This window comes from Canis lupus, chromosome 9 (assembly GCF_011100685.1).
Source record: "Canis lupus familiaris isolate Mischka breed German Shepherd chromosome 9, alternate assembly UU_Cfam_GSD_1.0, whole genome shotgun sequence".
NCBI classification, from domain to species: domain Eukaryota; kingdom Metazoa; phylum Chordata; class Mammalia; order Carnivora; family Canidae; genus Canis; species Canis lupus.
The window spans coordinates 57,514,091-57,520,090 of NC_049230.1; the positions used below are offsets into that span (position 1 = coordinate 57,514,091).

The window sequence follows — 6,000 nt, forward strand, 5'->3', positions numbered from 1 at the left end:
CTCAGGAGAGTGGTGTGCACCAGAAGGACAGGTTTAGGAATTACTAACATCTCAATGGTATTCGCAGTCATGACAGTTTACAAGATCACAAAGGGAGATTGTGAGCCACGAGAAAAAATGAAGGTCCATGACACAGCACCAATAATTTAGGGACAGATGGAGAACAAAGGAGCCCAACAGGATGCTTTGTGTTGAGAGAGAGAGAGAGAGAGAGAGAGAGAGTAGGAAAGCACAGCAGCATAGAAACCAAGAGTGTTTTAAGGAGAGAGAAGTCAATAGATTGGACTGAGTAGAGGTCTAGGAGGTGTCCACTGGATTTAATGATGTGAGCATTGGCACCATAATGAGAATGTCTTAGAGGAGTTGGGGGTGTGGCAGAAGCTTGATGGAGTCAGAGGAATGAACGGTGGGTAAGCTGCAGACGTGGGGTGTGGTTAGTCAGCCCTTTGGAGAAATTCAGCTGTCAAGTAGAGGTGAGAAAGAACAGGAACTAGAGGGCAACGTGGGGTTTGGGACTTTTAGGGGATCTGAAAGAGATTGGAAAATGTTTAAATGCCTCACAGGTAGGAGCTTGTAGTAGGAGAAATGGAGACGTGGACCCCAATGGATAAAGCTCTGAGAACATAGAGTATGAGGTTCATGCCCAGGGTGATGCTGCCCTTGGTAGTGATTCCTAAGGGGAAAAAAAGGAAGAAAGCAGGAGGGAGCAGAGGGGGAAGCTGAGCTTTGGTGAAGAACTAATGACAAGTCTTGGTGGACCCCATGGGAACTGGAATGGCTCTACAGAGTTGTTCTGAGTTAGGTCAAAAGACCTGGGCCTTTATATTCTGGCACCCATCAGTCACAGGATGCCAGCTTCCCTGCCAGGGAAGGGCATGACCTTGAGTGAGGTGGCTCTCCATAGCTGAGGCAATTCCTAAAGGGACCTGACAGCTGAAGACTCCCTCTAGGTGGCACTCCCCACAAACAGGGTAACAAACCCTTCAGTGAGGAGGGATGGGATGGGAGTACACAACACAGGATCCCTCACATTTCTCTCTTTTACCAAAAATACAAACTTGAAGTTCCTTGGTCCCATATTCAACTCCATCCATTGTCTGGCCTCTGCCCTCCACTCCAGGCTTCTCACCCACCTTATAGTTCAGTCCTACTCCTCACTCTGATCCCTCTGTACCTTTCCGCTCCTTAGCCTGACGTGATTCTATTTATCTGGTTCTTCCTTTAGAATCTACCTCAGATGTCGCTTTTCTAGGAAATATTTCCCTGATTCTCCCAGATAAGAGTAAATCTCTTCCTTCTCTCTCCTACCTTGTGTATATTTCTCTTTTTTGCATTTCATTACCCTGTGTTGTCCATTATCTCTTTCCCTGTTTAGGCTATGAGCTCTCTGAGTGCAGGGACATAGTGTAAATGATCTCAATCTCCCTGGCCCTGTGTGTTGGGCATAGAGGAGGCACTGAGTTACCATTAGTTAAATGAATATGTGAATTAATTTATGAATAGATGAATAAATGAATCAATTGACAGAACTTGGGCTCAGTGTGCTGACTAATCTGAAGGCTAGTGCCAAGGAGGGTCAGCAGCCATATGAACAATAATGTCCAATGGGCATGGTGAGTCCTAGTCCAGCCTATCTTTTTTTTTTTTTTTTTGAGAGAGACAGAGAGAGAGAGACCACGAGTGGGGGTAGAAGTGGGGGAAGAGAGGAGACAGAAAGAGAGAGAAACTCCTAAGCAGGCTCCACGCCCACTAAGGGCTCAATCCCATGACCCTGAGACCATGACCTGAGTCAAAATTAAGAGTCAGATGCTTAGCTTGCTGAGCCACCCAGGTACCCCCCTGGTCCAACCCACCTTGAATCAACAGCCAAGAGGTCTTCTTTGGTAGGTGGGGGCAATAGGATTTCTGGGAAGCAGTGATCTACAAAAGGAAAAGTATTTTCATTCTGAGAAGGAATGGGAAGGGGCTTGGTAGGGATAGGGAAATATACTATGTCAATGGAAATAAGACTTCAGCTATTGGCTGTGAGTACAAAGATAGGTTATGACCACATAGAACCTTGGAGTAGTGTGGGCTGGCAGGGCTGGAAGTGTGGGGCCGAGGTCAGAGTCTCAGACTAAGGGTATAATCTGGTACCAGTGGGTTTGGAAAAGGGAGATGACAGCAGGAGGAAAAGGAGGTCCAGGGTTCCCCCAAGCCCACTGCATGCTGAGCTCAAGAAGACAAATCCTAGATTCATCAGATCTTGTTGGGTCTGGGGTAGGGTGCTTCTGAGCCTGCTTGGAGTGGGCTCATTACATGGTCTGGCAGGTTCTTCCTTCTCTACTTCCCTCCACAAGTACTTGTTTTCTTCAAGTATTTTCTTATTTAATCCCCACACTACCTTTAACGGTGATATCCTTTTCATTTAATAAACACAGATATAGAACTGACCATGTGCCAGGCACTGTTCTTAGCACTTTACAAATATTAATGGATTTGATGTTTGTAATGGCACCATAAAGTCGATAGGTACCTTTTTTTTTTTTTTTTTTTCGATAGGTACTTTTATCCTGTTTTACAGTTGAGGAAATGGAAACATGGGGATTGAAGTTACATAGCTAGCAGGTAAATGATAGTTTGTATTTTATACAACAGAGGAGTTCATTCATTCATTCATTCATCAAGTAGTTATAGATAGCTTTCCTTGGATAAGGCCCTGCCCCAGGCTGTAGAGTACAGTGCCAAATAAGGCAGGGGAAATCCCTGCTTTCAGGATGCTCCCAGTTTGGGTCCTGCGTTCTATTCTGCTAAAGCTTGTGATTGCAGGTGTTCTTCATGGATGCTTCCTAATCACTTGTGTAGAAATTCTTCATTTTCGGGCTCCTGGGTGACTCAGTTGGTTAAGTGTCTGTCTTTGGCTCAGGTCATGACCTCAGGGTCCTGGGATCAAGTCTCATGTCAGGCTCTCTGCTCAGCAGGGAGTCTGCTTCTCCCTCTCACTCTCTCACTTTGGCCTCCCTCTCTCTCTCCCAAATAAATAAAAAAAAATTTTTTTTTTTTAAAGAAATTCTTCATCTTTAAGCCACCTTAAGGAGAGAGATGTCATCCTCAAGCTCTCTCATCTGCTTCTCTGGCAAATACTTGGCTTGTCTCTACCCAACTCTCCTCCAGTAGGAAGAAAGCACAACTCTATCCCTAGAAGTGAGTGGAATATTTATTTGGCTTCCAGCTGTATCTTCTTGCCTTTGTCCTATGGTTGCCTTCACCTGGTTTGTGGTCTTCAACAATTCATCTTTGCCATCACTTTGACAACAGCAACTCTGAAGACAGCTTCTTCGACTGCCTCCAGCCCTCCAGGCACCTACTAGGTGCCTCCATAGCTCACAACACATTTTGTGAATGCTGAGGACATTGTGTCACTTAATTCTCACAACAATTCTATGAGAAAGATCTTATCATCTCCATACTGTAGATAAGAAAAATGAGGCTCAACAAAATTAAAGAACTTGCCCAAGATCACCCAGTTATCACATAGCAGAGCTGGGATTTGAACCTGTATCTGACTCTGAAGACCAAGCCGGGTTTTTCTTTTTTCTGTTCTCTTTATTTTATTGCATTAGAAATTTATTTCCTTCACATATACAGAATATAAAACCTATCTTCACGATGAATTATGTCTCTCTGCTCTCATTTTTTCACACAAAAATTAATGACCACTTCCTGAAAAAAACTGAAATAAATCCAGAAGCCCACACCCTTAGCCAAGGCACTACACCGCTGCTACTTAAGCTTTTGTTTCTAGAATCCTCAGATATTCAACATATATTCCACAATTATGCAGTTGCTTACGGGTCTTCAGTTGTTTCATGTATGAATTTCTTGTTTGCTCAGCTTGATTTTTATCCCCTGTGATCCACACAGTAAATACATAATAAATGTTTGTTGAATGAATGGATTTTACATGTATCTTGCTGAAATATACACAGTTCCGTTTGATTCACTAGAGTGGCATACCCGAACAAGAAATAATTTTTCTTAATGTGTCCCTTATAAATTGAACCTGACCATATTTGATTAATTTCACATCATACATTTTTATTGCACCAATCACTCTGGTATCAGGTCATATTTATTTTAAAAACAGATTCACAAAGGGTGCTAGGCTGGAGTGACAGTATAAATATGTTAATAATAAAAATAATACTAAAGATATTTTACTGGAAACTCTCACATGCTAATGATGAGTAAGTGCATTCTACAGAAATATGTTTGATTTACAATGCAATTAATTTCAAAAAGATTCAGATTCTATATCATATCTTCTATACTTAGATAATGAAAACCAAAAATGAATATTCTGGCCATAAAATCAGAGAAACAAAAATCACCCTAAAGACCTTTAGCATTTTAGTTTGGACAATAGCCCAATCACTGAAAATGGTGCCATTGTCAGATCAAATGTGTCCAGATTAGGAAGATCCCCCTGGGTAGCCACAGTGATTTTCTACTCCTCAGACCATTCCTGCACCCAGTACAGCCCTTGCAATGCAAAACACCACATATTATCCAGTGACCGAAGAGCCCTGGCGCTTTCAATCATGCAACGTGAGGCTTTGGGGGCTTCTTGTTCAGGAGGAAACAAAGTCTTTCATGTTAACTCGTATTGTGAGATGTGTGAGTATTTCCATAGTTAGGTATTTGGGCTGTCCTAAGATCCTGCTAAAAAGGAAATGCATTCTTATGCCCTATTTAAATTGCAAGAAATAAAAAATGTGCTTCATTTGGTATTTCATCACTTAACTCAGATGTTATAAGAAAGCATGCATTCTTATGCACACTTTGGGGAAAGATGCCCATTTTTGTAATAGGATTTATAAAGTTGACTGTGCCTGCTTTGTATCCAAGAGGGGAAGAAGCAGATGCTGCTGAGCCATCAGGCACCACAGGGATCTTCCCATCAGTGCAAAATGGTTGCATTTTTCCCTCATTTATTGAGGACAGATCTGCTGTGATGTAGCAGACACCAGACTTGTAGCTAGAACTATTTTGGCTTATTAATCAAATCTTGTGTATAACTTTGGTAAAAAAAAAAAAAAATTCTAATTTCCAAAAAAGAAGCTTGAGGTAGTGCATTTTTATATTTCTCTGGCAGCAATTATTCATCTTAAGTACAAATAAACTGTAGAGTGAATTATCATAATTTTCATTGAAAATACCCACAACTCAAAACAAACAGAAAGGTATTAAAGTGGGCCTTTAAAAACAGTCTCACGGCTTAGTAGCCAAATCATATCCCCTGAGGCCCAGAACCATGGAGAAGAAAGTAAAAGAAAATATGTGAGAGCTTTTTGCTATAAGCTTTCTAGTATTATGTTACCTTTTACACAGTTACTTTGAGAAAAATGAAAGTTTAATCTAAAATTAAAATAATAAGGTAATCTACATCAAATGAGAAAAATGGAAACAAAATAAGTTATAGCATAGAAAAACTAGTTAGGGATCCCTGGGTGGCGCAGCGGTTTAGCGCCTGGCTTTGGCCCAGGGCGCGATCCTGGAAACCCGGGATCGAATCCCATATCGGGCTCCTGGTGCATGGAGCCTACTTCTCCCTCTGCCTATGTCTCCGCCCTCTCTCTCTCTCTCTCTCTCTCTGTGTGACTATCATAAATAAATAAAAATTAAAAAATAAAAAAATAAAAATTAAAAAAAAAAAAAGAAAAGAAAAACTAGTTAATGATGCTTAGATGTTTTGCAGTTTACCATCAGCCCCTTCCAATTAGGAACCATTTTACTCTCTGGGTATGTATTCTTTTAAGGACTTGAAAAGCAAGGAGGGCAGAGATGACTATTTACACTGAGGAAATTCTGTGTTTCCAAGGGATTTTTTTTTTCAAGGAATGTTTAATATAAATTGATCAGTACAACTTTGTGCATTCTCACCATCTCTCCCACCTGATCTTCACAAGGACCTCATGTGGGACAGACAGGGACACGGTGGTTGAGAGTCAGAGCTTTGTG

The 6,000-nt window shown here is 41.4% G+C and overlaps 1 protein-coding gene and 1 long non-coding RNA gene across 2 annotated transcripts in view; one reads left to right on the forward strand and one right to left on the reverse strand.

The window, feature by feature from the left end:
• The window catches only part of PBX3 (PBX homeobox 3), a 231,182-nt gene extending 229,174 nt beyond the window's left edge, over nucleotides 1–2,008 (reverse strand). The window contains exon 1 of the mRNA XM_038549347.1: nucleotides 1,854–2,008. The gene's annotated coding sequence lies outside the window, so the exon portion shown is untranslated. The remainder of the gene's footprint in view (nucleotides 1–1,853) is intronic.
• Nucleotides 2,009–2,026: 18 nt separating this feature from the next.
• LOC119876669 lies at nucleotides 2,027–3,637 on the forward strand. Its single transcript, XR_005364982.1, has 3 exons — nucleotides 2,027–2,511; nucleotides 2,542–2,607; nucleotides 3,047–3,637. It is a non-coding gene; the product is annotated as an uncharacterized LOC119876669 (long non-coding RNA).
• Nucleotides 3,638–6,000: the final 2,363 nt, after the last annotated feature.